The sequence below is a fragment of the Podarcis raffonei genome, chromosome 7 (genome assembly GCF_027172205.1).
Source record: "Podarcis raffonei isolate rPodRaf1 chromosome 7, rPodRaf1.pri, whole genome shotgun sequence".
Classification (NCBI taxonomy): Eukaryota; Metazoa; Chordata; class Lepidosauria; order Squamata; family Lacertidae; genus Podarcis; species Podarcis raffonei.
In genome coordinates, this window is record NC_070608.1 from 14796180 (window position 1) to 14812471 (window position 16292).

Here is a 16292-nt window from a genome sequence, read left to right on the forward strand (position 1 = left end):
ATCTCATGAGATTTCAGTGATGGTTCACAAAACCACTGCCAGCACCACTTCTCCAGTGGTAGCAGAGGTAGTGTGGTGGGCAGGGGGTCCATGAGGTTGCCACCTCTTGGGCTTATGCCCAAGGCTGCTGCCTCAGCCTGCCTCGTGGGTGGGCCCGAGCCATCTTTCCTGTTGGGCTTACTGGCGCATTGCACCAGGGCGCTGGCCTCTCAGGGGTGCCCCAGTGAGTGGGGGAGCTGCACGGCTTTGCTGGTGGCCTCCCCTTTCCCCGCACGCCCGCCAGCTGTGCCCCGTCAATCATATGGCTGGCGGCCGTGCAGCTTCCTTCCCAAGTCTCTGTGGGAGGAGAGTGATTCCCGCAGAGGCTTGGGAAAAGGTCGACAACTCTGGGAAACGGGGGGCGCTGGAGGGATCTTTGCACAACGGCACCAGATATGCTTAAGATGGCCCTGGGTGGGCCAGCCATGCTTAACAAACTACAGTCCCCAGAATTCTTTAGGGGGAAAACCATGACTGTTTAAATTGGAATCATACTGCTTTAAAAGCATAGGGCAGATGGGGATGGACATGAACTTGCCACAGCTGTTCCTATTCCTTGCTACTCACGAGGAAATATATGGTGCTAAGGAGACTAGGGACGGATGGCGCTGTGGTCTAAACCACAGCGCCTAGGGCTTGCCGATCGGAAGGTCGGTGGTTTGAATCCCTGTGATGGGGTGAACTCCCGTTGCTCGGTCCCTGCTCCTGCCAACCTAGCAGTTCGAAAGCACATCAAAGTTCAAGTAGATAAATAGGTACCACTCTGGCAGGAAGGTAAACGGCATTTCTGTGCACTGCTCTGGTTCACCAGAAGCGGCTGAGTCATGCTGGCCACATGACCCGGAAGCTGTACACTGGTTCCCTCGGCCAATAAAGCGAGATGAGCGCCGCAACCCCAGAGTCGGCCACAACTGGACCTAATGGTCAGGGGTCCCTTTACCGTTACCTAAGGAGCTGTTAAATTTACAAATTTATTCTGATCAGGGGCGGGGCATTTCTTTCTTTTTTCAAAACAAAAATCTAGGGAAAGGAGCCTAATTAGCCCCCTAGAAATGGCCCATGGACTGTTGAGAGTAAGAAGTGAAGCACACCGTTCTCAGGTTTCGCCCCCATCCTTTTACGTCCTCAGACTTCTGAAGGCAAAATCCGGCTGCAAATAAGAGTGACCAAATCAGAACCACGTTTGTGTACATTTTAAAAAAACTAAAAAATCATTCAAGCTGGGAGTTCACCAGCCGAGGTCCTCGCGGGAAGAATAACACAGGTCTTTTCAGTCATCTGGATGGCTTCCGTCTCTTACTGTTGCCTTTTCTTCCTCTTTCTTTCTTTCTTTCTTTCTTTCTTTCTTTCTTTCTTTGCAGTTCTGTTCTACAGAAATGTAACGTGTGTTCTTGGAACACATAAACGCTCCTTGGCAAATGCAGGATGAGTTTGTGACGATTCCCTCTCTCCTTTGGTGCCACCAAGGAGCCAGGAAAAGAATGGAGGACAATGGAGACATTTGAAAGGCCTCCTAGCCACGGAACACCCCAAATCAACTGTCATAGCCTATTTAGAAAATACTAAAGCACGTCTGAAGAATCCTACGGAGAGGTAAAGCCACAATGGATCCTCATGGGGGGAATTCGTCAGAAGCTACAAGCCCCAAAACAGATGTGTTTTGAGAGAGAAGAGGGATCCCCTCCTTTAGTAATTGCCTTTTGTGACTTAACTGCCATCGCTGCTTGTTGGACTAACAGGCGCTCTCAGGAGTGGAGAACCTTTTTCTCACCTGAGGGCTATGCTCATTCATGGGTGAGGCCAGAGGCAGATTTAGGGGAGCACAACTGTTTCAATTACACCGGCTGCAGAGCCCTGGGAGGCGTCACAACGATTACGTAAAATGTAAGGCAAGAGGTGAGGGGTGCAGATTTCGGCACTGCTGAAATTTGAGACTCCAAGGTCTGCCACTGGTGGGGGCAGATGCACAAACGGGAAGAGCAACAGAGGAGACATTTGATAAAGTAGGTTCACACACCTTCCAGGCAAGCAAGAGGCATTGATGGTCTCCGTTTAAGGACATATTCCTGCCAGGCAAAAGCACATAAGGAGGGTGTGAAGCAGGGCTGGTGAGGGGTGTGGCCTTGAAGAGGGGGAAAGGCTGAGGAGGGGTGTGGCCTAGGGTAGGGTTGCCATACGTAACCCTAGCCTAGAGAGAGTCCCAAAGACCAGCTCAAAGGGATTCTCCACATCAAAAAGTACAAAAAGTTTAACAAGAAAAAACAACAATTAAAAGTACCAGATATTTATACAACATCATGTCTTATCTAATCAAGTCTTCTGTGAAAAGCTTCTAATCGTTCTCATTATACTTTTTGAATTGTCTTGATTTTATCCACACAGTTTGTTTTATATCTTTTCCCGTATAAGATGTTTATTCCATTTATTTACTATACACAAATATCATTCAATTCTGCTAGGAAATAAGCGCCTTCTTTCTCTAGGCGGGGAGGAAGCCCTTTTTGCGTCACTGCCGCCAGCCCTTCGGTGAATGAGGCAGGCGGCAAACCGAGAAGGTGGCTGGGGCTACTTGCCCCCCTCGCAGTGTGCATAGGAATTCGTTGTTTTTTTAAAAAAATAGTCCGGCCCTCCACAAGGTCTGAGGGACAGTGGACCGGCCCCCTGTGGAAAAAGTTTGCTGATCCCTGGACTAGAGGACCACATTTGGCTGCCAGCAAAGGAGCATCATGATATACAAGACTTGTACAGCCTCAGATGCAAATAGGGAAATATTCTACATCAGTCTCCCAGCCTGCCTCTTCCTCAGAGGCTGTGGCTAAGAGGTTGGGACACAGTTGCAGATACAGCGACCAAACAAAGCAAGCTGGATCCAAGCAACTGGAGCAACCACTCTTCCGCACCCCTTGTGGACAGGCCCTGCTCCCTTCGCTCCCTGACCCACGGCTTTCTTTATGGGAGACTGACCAACCGAGGAGCCGAAAAATGGTGAAAAAAACTTCCCTAGGGGTGTTCAAGTGGCCCAGGTCTTGTTTTCATAAAAACAGGAAGTGGCGCCATATTGAGAGGTGGCGGCGGAATGGAGCGGAAGGCATAGATCTAAGAAATGCATTAGAGGGACGCATGGGTCTGAACTTCCAGTAACACGTTGAACCACCTAGGGGTATTCAAGTGAGCCAGGTCTTGTTTTCATAATAACAGGAAGTGGCGCCATATTGAGGGGCGGCGGCGGAATGGAGCGGGAGGCATAGATCTAAGAAATGCGTTAGAGGGATGCACGAGTCTGAACTTCCAGTAACATGTTGAACCACCTAGGGGCATTCAAGTGACCCAGGTCTTGTTTTCATAAAAACAGAAAGTGGCGCCATATTGAGGGGCGGCGGCGGAATGGAGCAGGAGGCATAGATCTAAGAAATGCATTAGAGGGACGCACGGGTCTGAACTTCCAGTAACACGTTGTACCACTGTACTAAAGGCAAGGTCCCTTGGGGATTTGGGATTGTGCATGAAATAGTGAGAAGCCGTGAAGGCTTAAGGGTTTTTCTGTGATGATCCCGGTGTTTTCGAGGCAGCTGGAGGATATGCAACTTGCAATGAATCCCCAGGGAGTCAGAGACCACTCTTTTACTGCAGGGGAATGAATCTGCAATATGGATGCACAGGAGGCATTCTACCACTGTGATTCTCTAAACAGCCCCTTGGCATATTCCCTTGCATAAAATACTTCCATGCTTCATTCACTCCGGCCCCTTTTACGTGGGGAGCAAGGAATCCGCCCCCAGCCCCAGTTAGCTGTGCTGCAGTCTCCTTTCCTGGATGAAGCCTTTCAATTTCCTGCAAGCAGAGTAACGGCAGGTGCAACACCCCCCTCTGCCCCCCCGGACTTCTCTTGCACACTTCCATATGGACATCTGGTAGGCAAGTAAAAGACCAAAGGAGTCATAACTACTCAATGCCGCTTTGTTACCAAGTCAGTTGTAATGTTCTATTATTATAACGTGGCTTTTGCTTTCACGGGCAGCAGGCACTGAACTCTTGCCAGATTTCCCCAAGAGCGGATGCCCTTGTAGTAGCGGCCGGATTCCGCATGGTTGTTTGCTGTGCAGACGTGGTGAGCCTTGGCTGGTGAAGGATGTCCTAAGCATTGCCCAATTTCCTTGTTTATATCCATGTAAACTCAGTAAGCCACATCTTTTTTTTTCTGTTTGTTCCTGAATTCTGCTTTCTCCTTTCCTGATGAGACCTGCTGTTTACTCTCTGCAGTGCCCTTTGTTCCAAAGCGGTCCATTTAAAAAAAAAATTATTAAATTAGGATTAGATCTGAAATCTGAACTATTTAGGTGCCGCAGATTTAGCAAAGTTCATCTTAGTTTGCACAGTAGCTGACGTCTTGCAGAGAGTTCCAGCGCCTTGTAGGCCTATTAGATATGAAGGTCCTGGGGTTCAGCTTGCTAAATAAAATGGAAGCAACCTTTGCATGAGAGCTGAGGTATTGCACTTCTTTTTTTGGCCTGATCTCAGAAGGGCTGAACCCCTACAGCTGTCATGGGCCAGGAGTCAGCTTGGCCGGCTGGACAGCAGCCCGAATGGGGAGAAGGCAGAGTGACCTTCTCCCCCATCAGGCTTCTGTACTTTGCTGCGCAAATCAGAACCCAGCACAATCGGAGTTCTAAATCACATGGCTGGAGCAGCCAAATCTCCACTGCAGACATTTGCCCTGATGTGATGGAGAGAGTGGGGCCAATGACCAAGACCTCAGTCCCACCCCTTCATGAACTTCACATGCAATCACTCAAGGACACGGATGGGCAACCTTCGGAATCCTTCAGTCTTCCAGGTGTTGCTGGACTCCAACTCCCATTATCCCCAGCCAGCAAGACAAAAGCTCAGGGATGCTGGGAGCTGTAGGAGCATCTGAGGGAGCGTCTCCACACCCATCGTTCTCTGAGGTCCATCATTCACTGAGGTCCAGCTCTGAGGGCCTTTTCGGTAGTGGCGCTCACCTGTGGAACGCCCTCCCTTCAGATGTCAAGGAAATAAACAACTATCTGACTTTTAGAAGACATCTGAAGGCAGCCCTGTATCGGGAAGTTTTAAATGTTTAATGTTTTACAATTTTAATGTGCTATAAGCTGCCCAGAGTGGCTGGGGAAACCCAGCCAGATGAGCGGGGTATAAATAACAGATGATGATGATGATGTCCAGCAAAATCTGGAGGGCGACTGGCTCCCCATCCTTGCTCAAGGAGAATCTACTTAAAGCCTAGGAGATTTCTTCCGTCTGTTCTGTCAATAAATGATTGAGAAAATACCCCGAGTCTACAATTATGTAAAAAGCCTAACAAATGGTATTACAGTGGTACCTTGGGTTACATACGCTTCAGGTTACATATGCTTCAGGTTACAGACTCCACTAACCCAGAAATAGTACCTCGGGCTAAGAACTTTGCTTCAGGATAAGAACAGAAATCGTGCTCCAGTGGTGCGGCGGCAGCAGGAGGCCCCATTAGCTAAAGTGGTACCTCAGGTTAAGAACAGTTTCCGGTTAAGAACTGACCTCTGGAACGAATTAAGTACTTAACCCGAGGTACCACTGTAGAGTGGAAGAACAAAGACAAAGACCCCCCTCAAATGCCTGGCTACTGTGTGAACAAACTGACGGATGAGCTGGGCCTTTGGTTTGATCAAGTAGACAGGCCCTTCTTCTGTCCTAGCCTAGCAATATGACCAGACAAAATTATATTCCGCATTCTTCCATCCCTTGTCCCCCCAGACTCTACTTCATTGGTTGCTGTTGCAAAGGGGGGCGGTCAGGAAACACTGAGCACGATGACGTCACATCACTTGTTTCTTTTGGTAAACGCCAATGAGGAGATTCTTTGGAGAGATGTGCTGCTTGACATAATGTCCCCTCCATAATTTCTCATTAGGATCATTCATGGGCTCCTTAGCATAATAATAATAATAATAATAATAATAATAATAATAATAAGCAGTCGTTGCTTGGCTTGGTAATGGGGCTCACCGTTCCCCACTCCCACCAACTTCCTGTGCCTTGTTAAGAGGTTGTCTGAAGGGCAATAAAATTGGAAGCATGGAAATTAAAAGTCAAATTCATATTGAGCGGCCTTTATAAATCTGGCCTCCCCTTCCTGCTGTCCCAAAATACCCTATAAATAGAGCTCTCTTACTGCATATGTATCTCGTTGCGGGGGGGGGGGGGATACAATTGGAGGCGATTTTACAGTAAGAGTTCCTCTTGATGTCGGGAGCGAGCCCCGGAGGTCAAAAGGCAGCTTTGCAAATTGACTGTTTCTAAAAGTGGTTCTCAAATGCCTCATTGTTGCTGTTTGAAGTGTGATTGCCCATGTGCGGTTGGGAAAAAAAAGGGAAGGCAAGAAAGGCACAATAACTGTGGATAATAAGAGGACAAGAAAGAAGCGTTTGTGAGTTTTCCTTGTGTGGAAACGTCCCCTTCCGAAAACCTTAACAGCTAATCTTTTTAGCCGGGGAAGCAATAGGCAGAACTGTAGCCTTAAATCAAGACCTGGGGGAGTTGATGACTAACAGATTTTGTGGGTCTCTCTCTCTCTCTCTCCTCCTTCCCCAACGCTCCCCCCTCCTTATTCAGAGGGGATACGTAAAGTTTTCAATTTGGTACCAGCTGTTCCTTTGAACAATGCCATACTTATGATTCAGATCATGGAAGCAGCGATTCTGATTATTTCCCTCCGTACTCTTACCGAAGGAAACATTAGGTGGGCTTGAAAGATAGGAGAGCCTCAAAAGCACTTGTGAATCAGTTTCCTGGTCTAACTGCGGCCACATGTGACTTTTATTGAAAACACATGCGACTTTGATAAAAGATTGCATTTGAAAGAAGGGGCTGGAGGAGGGCTACGGACAACGAGGCACTGTTCCTCATCAAACGCTGCGCTCCACACTTGCGCATGTTTCATGTTAATGGGCTCGGGGCAGTTTCGAAGCAGCCTTTTCGCTCAGTGACTTGGGCCGGCTGAAGGATGCTGCAGACACCGCAGTCTTGCTACACGGCGAAGAGCTTTCGTGCAGGACCGCTTTGGAGGGGGAGAGACTTTTTCAGACCCAGGGCCACATTTCCTTCTGGGAAAGCTTCCCGGGGCCGCATTCTAGAGCTGGGTGGGGCCCCAGACGATAACGGGCCGATAAACAAATGTGTTTCCCCGCTTTGTGCAGAAGGTTAGTTAGTTTGTACACACACCTGAAGAACTAAACACATGGTCTCAGCAGCAGCTCAGTATACAGGATGCATGGTTCAAAGGTCCATAAGCAGAGTTCTAGGATACATGGCTTGCTGACATCCATTTGTCTTGGGAGTCAATAAGAGTGCACCTCCAGGGGTGAAGTGAAACCACTGCATTAGCAGCACCAAAGTGACTTTCCTGGGACACAAGCCTGGGCAGTGTGTTTGGATGCCCTAGGTTGCTCAGATGAAGGGCTCCCCCCCCCAATTTGGGTGTTAGAATTCCTGCTCCATGACTGCAGTCATGGGATTTTTGTCTATCACATGACGGTGTATATTTTGATTCCACAAAGTGGAAAGTGACGAAGACAGGATGTTTGTGTTACTGTGTTCCGTGAAGTGTGACTATTGTCCTTTGTTCTTTTTCTCTTTGCTGTCTGATGCTAGAGGGAGCCATGTTGCAGTGCTCCGTGTGTGTTTATATGTAAATAAAGTAGATTAGCCAAAATGCTGAGTCGCTGAGGTCTGTCATGCATGAGGTGCAAACTCTGCGGATCCCTAAGTGTGCCGGTGTCGGTTGGCACCGGTCGCTGTGTTATTCAGGCAGAAGAAAGCTTTTGAAGCTCCCGAACGATTGACCAGGAGGGAGAAAACATGCCAGTCGGGCATGTGTCTCTGCCAGGGTCCTATTCGAGTGTAGGCTGAACTCCTGACACTGGGCTCATTGATGTGGTCCAAAGGAAGGCAGAGCAATATGTTGGGCACCAGCTTGGCTGCATGAGCTACCAAAAGGAGGCGTACAAGGCACCATCCAACCATCTTGGGGACGTCACTCTGGATTTGTGTTGGGTTTACTCCTTTGCTTCTCCTGAAGATAACCCGCAAGGCAGCAGAAGTTTAGGATCAGTTTTCCTGCTCCTAGATGGGCTGCCTTTCCAGGCTGACGCGTTCCACATGTCTCTTCCTTCCCTCTACAGCATGTGCAGAAACCACCTTCTTGACCATTGGACCCACTATTGGTCTTGTCTGCTCAATCCGCTGGAGCTTGCAGTGGAAGTCCCTGACTCAGCAAAGATTTGCGTCCCACTGGTTTAGCTGACTCGTCAAACCTATTCCCTGGGTGTAGCTGCTGACAGATTCTAGGAGCCACAGGTGAGGGCTGAGTGCAGGGAGAGGACCAAAGGTGGAGAAGCTACCCCAGAAGGAGCACAACGTTTCTCCCACCAGAGGAGAAATGTAAAGGTAAAGGTATTGATGTTTTGCAACTTTAACCAGTTGCAGGATCTTAGCCAGACCCAGTTGAATATAGCAGAGCACATGCAGACTTCCAGAAGCAATCAGTTGCAGGCAGGTAGGATGAAGCAGGAACAAGACACTGCTACCAGCAACTTGGTTACTTAGAGGTGTTTATTATTTACAGCAGACTCACAAGTTACTATATACAGGATAAAGACACGGATCTTAACTCTCTCTCTCAACAAACTCCAAACGACTCTCAGAACACACACTGACTAACCAACTAACCAGCCAAGGAAGGTCATGAGCCATCATGCCTATGTGGAGACCTCGACCAATAGCAGAGAGGTAACCAAGGTCCCATATCTCTAGGCAGAATAACTCCCTCTGCTCAGTCTTCTTGGCCTTCGGCCAACTTCTTAATTGCTTTGTGGGAAGCTGCATGTAGGCAAAATCCCAACAAAAGGGATCCCTGGATGGTGAAGTCCAGTCAAAGGCGACTGGGGTTGTAGTGCTCATCTCGTTTCTGGCCGAGGGAGCCAGCGTTTGTCCACAGACAGCTTTCCAGGTCATGTGGCCAGCATGACTAAACCGCTTCTGGTGCAATGGAACACCATGACGGAAACAAGAGCACATGGAAACGCTGTTTAACTTCCCACCACAGTGATCCCTATTTATCTACTTGTATTGGCATGCTTTTGAACTGCTAGGTTGGCAGGAACTGGGACAGAGCAACAGGAGCTCACCCCGTTGCAGGGATTCGAACTGCCGGCCTTCGGAGTGGCAAGCCCAAGAGTGGTGCTGTGGTCTAAACCAGAGGTACTACCCCCCTCCTGACACCCCATACATGGCTAGGCATAAGCAAATATGTTGTCCTAACACCCTTCCCGCTCCATTTTTAAAGAGCAGGGCAGAGTCCACCATTTGTACTCTTCCCATCCTATGCAAGAAGACTTATGAACTTGCAAACAAGAGCTTCTATGGAGAAGGGGAGGCTACTGGGTTTGTTTGCACCCATGCAGATGATGGTGCCCACCCCTCCGGTTCTCACTTGCCCTCAAATTCAGCTAGCTCCACCGATTGGCCATGGGATCAGCTACCATAGAAAGATCATTCTCTGGAGGTGGACCGACTCAGCCAACTCCTCCCTTGCCAAGACATTCAGCAATGGTGAGTTGGAACCCTCTTCCCTGTCACTGCCAGAACGCTCCCCAATTCCAGTCATGGGGTCCTCCTCCTGTTCTGACAGAACTTGCCACCCCAATCCCAGCTGGTGCCATAGGACCAATGTTTCCTCCATCTATCCGTCTTTCTGTCTGTCCGTCCATCCATCCACCCAGTGCAATTTATAAAACTTACACTGGCAGCTTGTGGAAGACGGTACTTGCAAACCCATTCGCTACCGAAGCGGCCTATCTCTGGTGCCTTTTATTCATTGTGTAAAGGCTTCCACACCATCTGGACCACCTATGAGGAAATGTTTTCTTTCAGGCGGCAAGATTAAGGAATAGGGATTTACACCTCAGCCCCAGAGGTAATTACCAGATGGCAAATGGCTTGTTTTCACTTAATGATTCAGAGCAACTGACTCAGGAATATAGACGCGAAGGCTGGATCTAGTTTCCAGGCAACTTTCCCCCTTTTCAAACAGCACGGTCCCATCGACCCTTCCTCTAGAACACTAGGGCTGAAGGCCACAATTCCCACGTTAGAAGTTTTAGTGCTGCTGAACAATGCCCTTGTATGAAAGTCTTTGTGTGATTTTTCCTGATCTTTCCAGCAGAACATTTTCTTCTTAAGAACATAAGAAGAGCCTGCTGGATCAGGCCAATGACCCATCTAATCCAGCACCCTTTTCTCACAGAGGCCAACCAGATGCTTGTGGAAAACCAGCAAGCAGGATCTGAGCACATGAGCCTGTCTCCCCTTCTGTGATTTCCAGCAACTGGTATTCAGAACCACTGCTGTCTCCAATTGTGGAGGCAAAGCATTGTCATCATGGCTAGTAGCCAATGGGAACCCTTTCCTCCATGAATTTCTTTAATCCTCCTTTATACGGTAAAGGTAAAGGGACCCCTGACCATTAGGTCCAGTCATGGCCGACTCTGGGGTTGCAGCGCTCATCTCGCTTTATTGGCCGAGGGAGCCGGCGTACAGCTTCCGGGTCATGTGGCCAGCATGACTAAGCCGCTTCTGGCGAACCAGAGCAGCGCATGGAAACGCCGTTTAACTTCCTGCCGGAGCGGTACCTGTTTATCTACTTGCACTTTGATGTGCTTTCGGACTGCTAGCTTGGCAGGAGCAGGGACCGAGCAACGGGAGCTCACCCCATCGCGGGGATTCAAACCGCTGACCTTCTGATCGGCAAGTCCTAGGCTCAGTGGTTTAACCCACAGCACCACCCGAGTCCCTCAACCCTCCTTTATAGCCATCCATAAAATTCTATCATGCCACGTCTTTCTTGCCTTTTCTCTGAACTAAAAAGTTCCAAATGCCTCTGCCTTTCTTCATTGGGGAGTCACTCCATTTCCTTGGTCATTTCACCTGTCCTTTTCTATACCTTTTCCAACTCTACAATATGCTTTTTAAGGCAAGGCAAGTAAAACTGTGTATAGTATTTCAAATGCCGTCACAATGTAGAATTCTACAATGTGAATTTGATTGGCAGTTTTATTTTCAATTCCTTCCCTTCTCTTTTTTTTTCTTTGGGAGGGGAATGTCTACCACACCCTTGGAATTCAGATGCCAATCAAACTTTTGGGTTTTTTGTTTTTTAATTTTTTTAATTGGAATTTTATTTACAACATAACATAACCCCCACCCCCAATACACAAATCAACCCTCATTAAACGTGAACATAACATACAGTGAGTGTAACATATAACAATACAAACAACCAAATAAAAGACTTCTTTTATGCTCTTTCTGGCCTCCTTATTTACTACTTATAAACTGTTTCCTTTATGAATAATTATTAAGATTTTTCTGATTATAACTTAAATAGCCACAAAGTCTCCTGCAGTCGATCGAAACAAGTCCAGGTGTGTATTTTAGAGCACTGTTTTGTGAAGTATTCTCTGCATTTTCCCCATGCTTTTTGAAACTCTTGTCTAGTGTGATCTCTAACTGCCTCTGTTAATCTAGCCAATTCAATATACTCTAACAGTTTGTCTTGTCATTCATTTTTTGTTGGCACAGTTTCTTTCCCCCCCAGTTTTTAGCAATTAGGATCCTTGCCGCTCCTGTAGCCAGTCAAACTTTTGATACAGATTGGTGTTGACTTATCTGTTGGTCCCAAAGTTACAGAGTTGGTGGCTTAAAATTGTGCCTTTTCAAAGGGTGTAGGCGGGACTTAAAATGTGACATCATAGAATCATAGAGTTGGAAGGTACACTGAGCGTCCAATGCAGGAATCTCACCTAAAGCATCCAATGGAAATGAAAAGGGAATTCAGTAAACTTGTTTCCCTGCCTGTAGGAGGCTTAACGGGAAACCTGTATAAGAACCTAAAAGGTTACCTAGGAAGGAAGGAAACATAGGAAGGAAACAGAGGAAACAGAGACCAACCATGGTCAAGTCGGAGCAAAGTGGCTATTAAGCCTGATCTTTATTAACTGTTGCAAGAGGGTGCTCACAACCACATGCAGGAGGCAGGGGGGACCAAGGGCAATGGTGTGCAAGCCCTTATATAGACTTTTGGAATTGACCACCCTGTTGCCCAAGACCACCCCCCAAAACATCATACATACATCACAGAAGGAGGCGAGCTACAGCAGAAATACATCAAAGGGGGCAGACTACAGCACAAATCCGGTCTGGCAGGATACTGATATTGTTGTTTAGTCGTTCAGTCATGTCCGACCCTTCATGACCCCATGGACCAGAGCACGCCAGGCACTCCTGTCTTCCACTGCCTCCCGCAGTTTGGTCAAACTCATGTTAGTAGCTTCGAGAACACTGTCCAACCATCTCGTCCTCTGTTATCCCCTTCTCCTTGTGCCCTCCATCTTTCCCAACATCAGGGTCTTTTCCAGGGAGTCTTCTCTTCTCATGAGGTGGCCAAAGTATTGGAGCCTCAGCTTCAGGATCGGTCCTTCCAGTGAGCCCTCAGGGCTGATTTCCTTCAGAATGGATAGGTTTGATCTTCTTGCAGTCCATGGGACTCTCAAGAGTCTCCTCCAGCACCATAATTCAAAAGCATCAATTCTTCCGTGCTAAATACTTTAATTCCTGAATCCAGGTCACAGGCTCACCCTATTCATACACAAAGATGCCCTAAAGGCAGGTAAGCAAAAGACAATGGAGAGACTTTCACATTTCCTTCCTCCTTGCAGAGAAACATTTGAGGTCAATTGGGGAGAGTCAAATGTTTTCAGGATTGCTCTCCTGTACTATTTCAGACACATGGTTTATATATTATGTATGTGTTTGCCTTGTAAATTTATGAACATTTTATTTATATATTCAAGAGCTTAAATTGTTACAACAGAAACACAATTTGTGGAGATTGGGATGGCTTTGTTACAAAGAGAAGCTCTGTGATCAGCACCTAGTGAAATCTTAAGAAGCCAGAGGAATGGATTAATATGGCTTAACAACCAGAACACTTCCAGTATAGCTCCTAATATCTCCTCAGAATGAGCAGAACTGGGGGGAAAATATGCCAATAAGAACAGAATGTTTTATGCAAAAATCACACAAGTTTGCTTGCATAATTTATGGAGGTTGCAGAATCCACACAGAATTGGGGTTTTCCTGTTGCAGAAAGCAACATGGAAGTACATGGATGCCTCTAATTTTGGCTTCTTCTTCTTTTGGCTTATTGCATGGGTAGGCAAACTAAGGCCTTCTAAATCTGGCCCGTGGATAGTTCGGGAATCAGCATGTTTTTACATGAGTAGAATGTGTCCTTTTATTTAAAATGCATCTCTGGGTTATTTGTGGGGCCTAGGAACTTGTTCATTTTTTTTCTTTTTCTTTTTTTCAAAATATAGTCCGGCCCACCACAAGGTCTGAGGGACAGTGGACTTGCCCCCTGCTGAAAAAGTTTGCTGATCCCTGGCTTATTGCAACTTCAGCAACATAGGAAGTTGTCTTATACCAATTCAGGCAACTGATAAGCTAGGTTTGCATTGTTTAAACTGAGTGATGGTAGCTTGCTACCTGGAGAGACAAGAGACTGAACTTGGTACCTTTCGATGCAAAGCACATGCTGTGTCCTCCCTTGTACATTATTCTTAGCAAGCACTTTATGTCCTGTGGGAAGTCAAACAACAGTTTTGTGAATAATGCTTCACTTGTCTCCCATGTGACAAGTGGGTGTGACAATGTGACAATGTGGGTGTATACTAGGGGGACGCAGGTGGCGCTGTGGGTAAAACCTCAGTGCCTAGGACTTGCCGATCGTATGGTCGGCGGTTCAAATCCCCGCGGCGGGGTGAGCTCCAGTCTTTCGGTCCCAGCTCCTGCCCACCTAGCAGTTCGAAAGCACCCCTAAGTGCAAGTAGATAAATAGGTACCGCTTTATAGCGGGAAGGTAAACGGTGTTTCCGTGTGCTGCGCTGGTGCTGGCTTGCCAGAGCAGCTTCGTCACTCTGGCCACGTGACCCGGAAGTGTCTGCGGACAGCGCTGGCCCCCGGCCTCTTAAGTGAGATGGGCGCACAACCCTAGAGTCGGACACGACTGGCCTGTACGGGCAGGGGTACCTTTACCTTTACCTTGTCTCCCATACAAATTTTTATGAGGGGAGCATTCTGTCCCCTCCTTTTACACTCCTGGCCATTTGCTACAAAAGAGTTCCCTGATATATATATATATATATATATATATATATATATATATATATATATGCCTTCCCACAGCATCAAATGACATAGGCCATCCATATTGCTGTAGGAGAAAATGCTGAGTTTTCTTGGTATACAAACTATCCTGTCCCTTTGGGAGCTGGAAGAGGATATGGAGTCACATTACACGCAAGATGGGTTTCAGAGAATGAGCTGCCCTGTGTTTGTCATGTGGTTTGCAGGCCATATTTATTTTTCTTAAAAAATAGAATAGAATCTTACGCACATATATCCCCTTTTCAAAAAGATCAGTGAGTCTGAACCAACAGACGGGGAATATGATATTAACCTAAAGACTTGTTAAATTGCACTGCGGTTAGAAATTTGTTTTCCAGATCCTTCCCTCCCCTTTATCATAATTGACAAAGCAGATTTAATCCATTGAGATGTGCATTTCTTTATTTGGTTACGAGACCCTCTTCTCTGCCACATACTGGTGACGTATTATAGTTTCCATCCAGATTGATTAGGAAAAAGCAAACAGCAGAGCATGAGACTCTTAATCTCAGGGTTGTGGGTTGGAGCCCCACATTGGGCAAAAATTTCCTGCACTTCAGGGGGTTGGACTAGATGACCCTCGTGGTCCCTTCCAACTCTACAATACTATGATTCTATGTTTCGATCATAGTGGGGATGTGGTTGTATACTAGGGGGACACACCAACCATAAAATTTGGTTTGGACCCCAATTTAGTGCACTAATCCAGATTGGATGAGTTCAGAGGCTGCCTGATTCTCTTGCAGGGTCAGAATCCAGTCTGTACTGTAATGTTCAATGCAAATTTACAGGTCACGCGTAGGTGGAGGTACAGCTTAACCACTCCAACAGCCAGCCAATTGCTCTTTTCACCTGCAGACACCTGGGTTACAACACCCTTAGCTGTGGCTAGGTGGGTAAAAGTCCGCCCCCTTCTTTGATCGCTTTGTTCTATTCGGAACATTCCAGAATGCTCCTGCGTTGAGAAGCAATTGGCTCACAGTTAGTTCCCATGGAAACACATCACCTGTAGTTTCCCTCACAAAAGGAAGTGACCTGGCAACCCTGCCATGAAACCACTACTAAAGAACACACTTGCCATCTTCCTGTTCCCATGAACCTAGCCATGTCCAAAGTCACAACACCATTTGGATTTTTAAAGTTTCTCCAATGTTCAGCCTTCGGAGGCACACATACACTGAAAATACATCACATCAGATAGAATATTACGGGGTTAGATGGCTCTGAGATGGATTAAATAATTGAAGCTGCATTTTTGGTTTTGGAATGAGGGACATTCCCACCATATAGCTGCCAACTGCCTGTTTTTGAAGAGACGACTAACGCATCAAATATGCCGATTTCAAAAAAGAGAGCAAGATTAAGTCCGACATTTTCCCTATCATGAGAACGATGCTCTCTAGCAAAAATGTTGACATCCACAGCAAAGATTTCCCCAAGGCTCAAAGTTCTTTCTTAGCTCCCAGCGATGCCCCCTTCATAATTTTTGGTCTATATCCAGTGAATATGGGATGCATCAAGCCTGCTAAGAATTTGAATTAGACATTGTGTTTGCTACTTACTTTCCACTTCTCATCATTTGTGTGCTATTATCTGCCCTGTGAAAACATTACTGCTTGATCTTAACTCAAGCACTGTTGGTTGTATCCAACAAAGTTGCTACAGAACAGAGCTTCCCTACTGCTTGCCCCCTTCTCACAATCTGTTCTGGAGACTCACCCTACCTTCCAGAGTAGATTTTGGGGGGCATAGGGGCACACAGAGAGAGGAGTGGTGGGGGAAAGTTCTGTTGCTCAAGCATGAAGAAGTCTGGTGGCTGTGCTGGATACAATTCTGTGTGTTCCCAAAGAGGATGAATATCCTGAAATGGAGGCAGAAATGGAGACAACTAGGAATGTACCAGGGACGCAGGTGGCGCTGTGGGTTAAACCACAGAGCCTAGAACTTGCCGATCA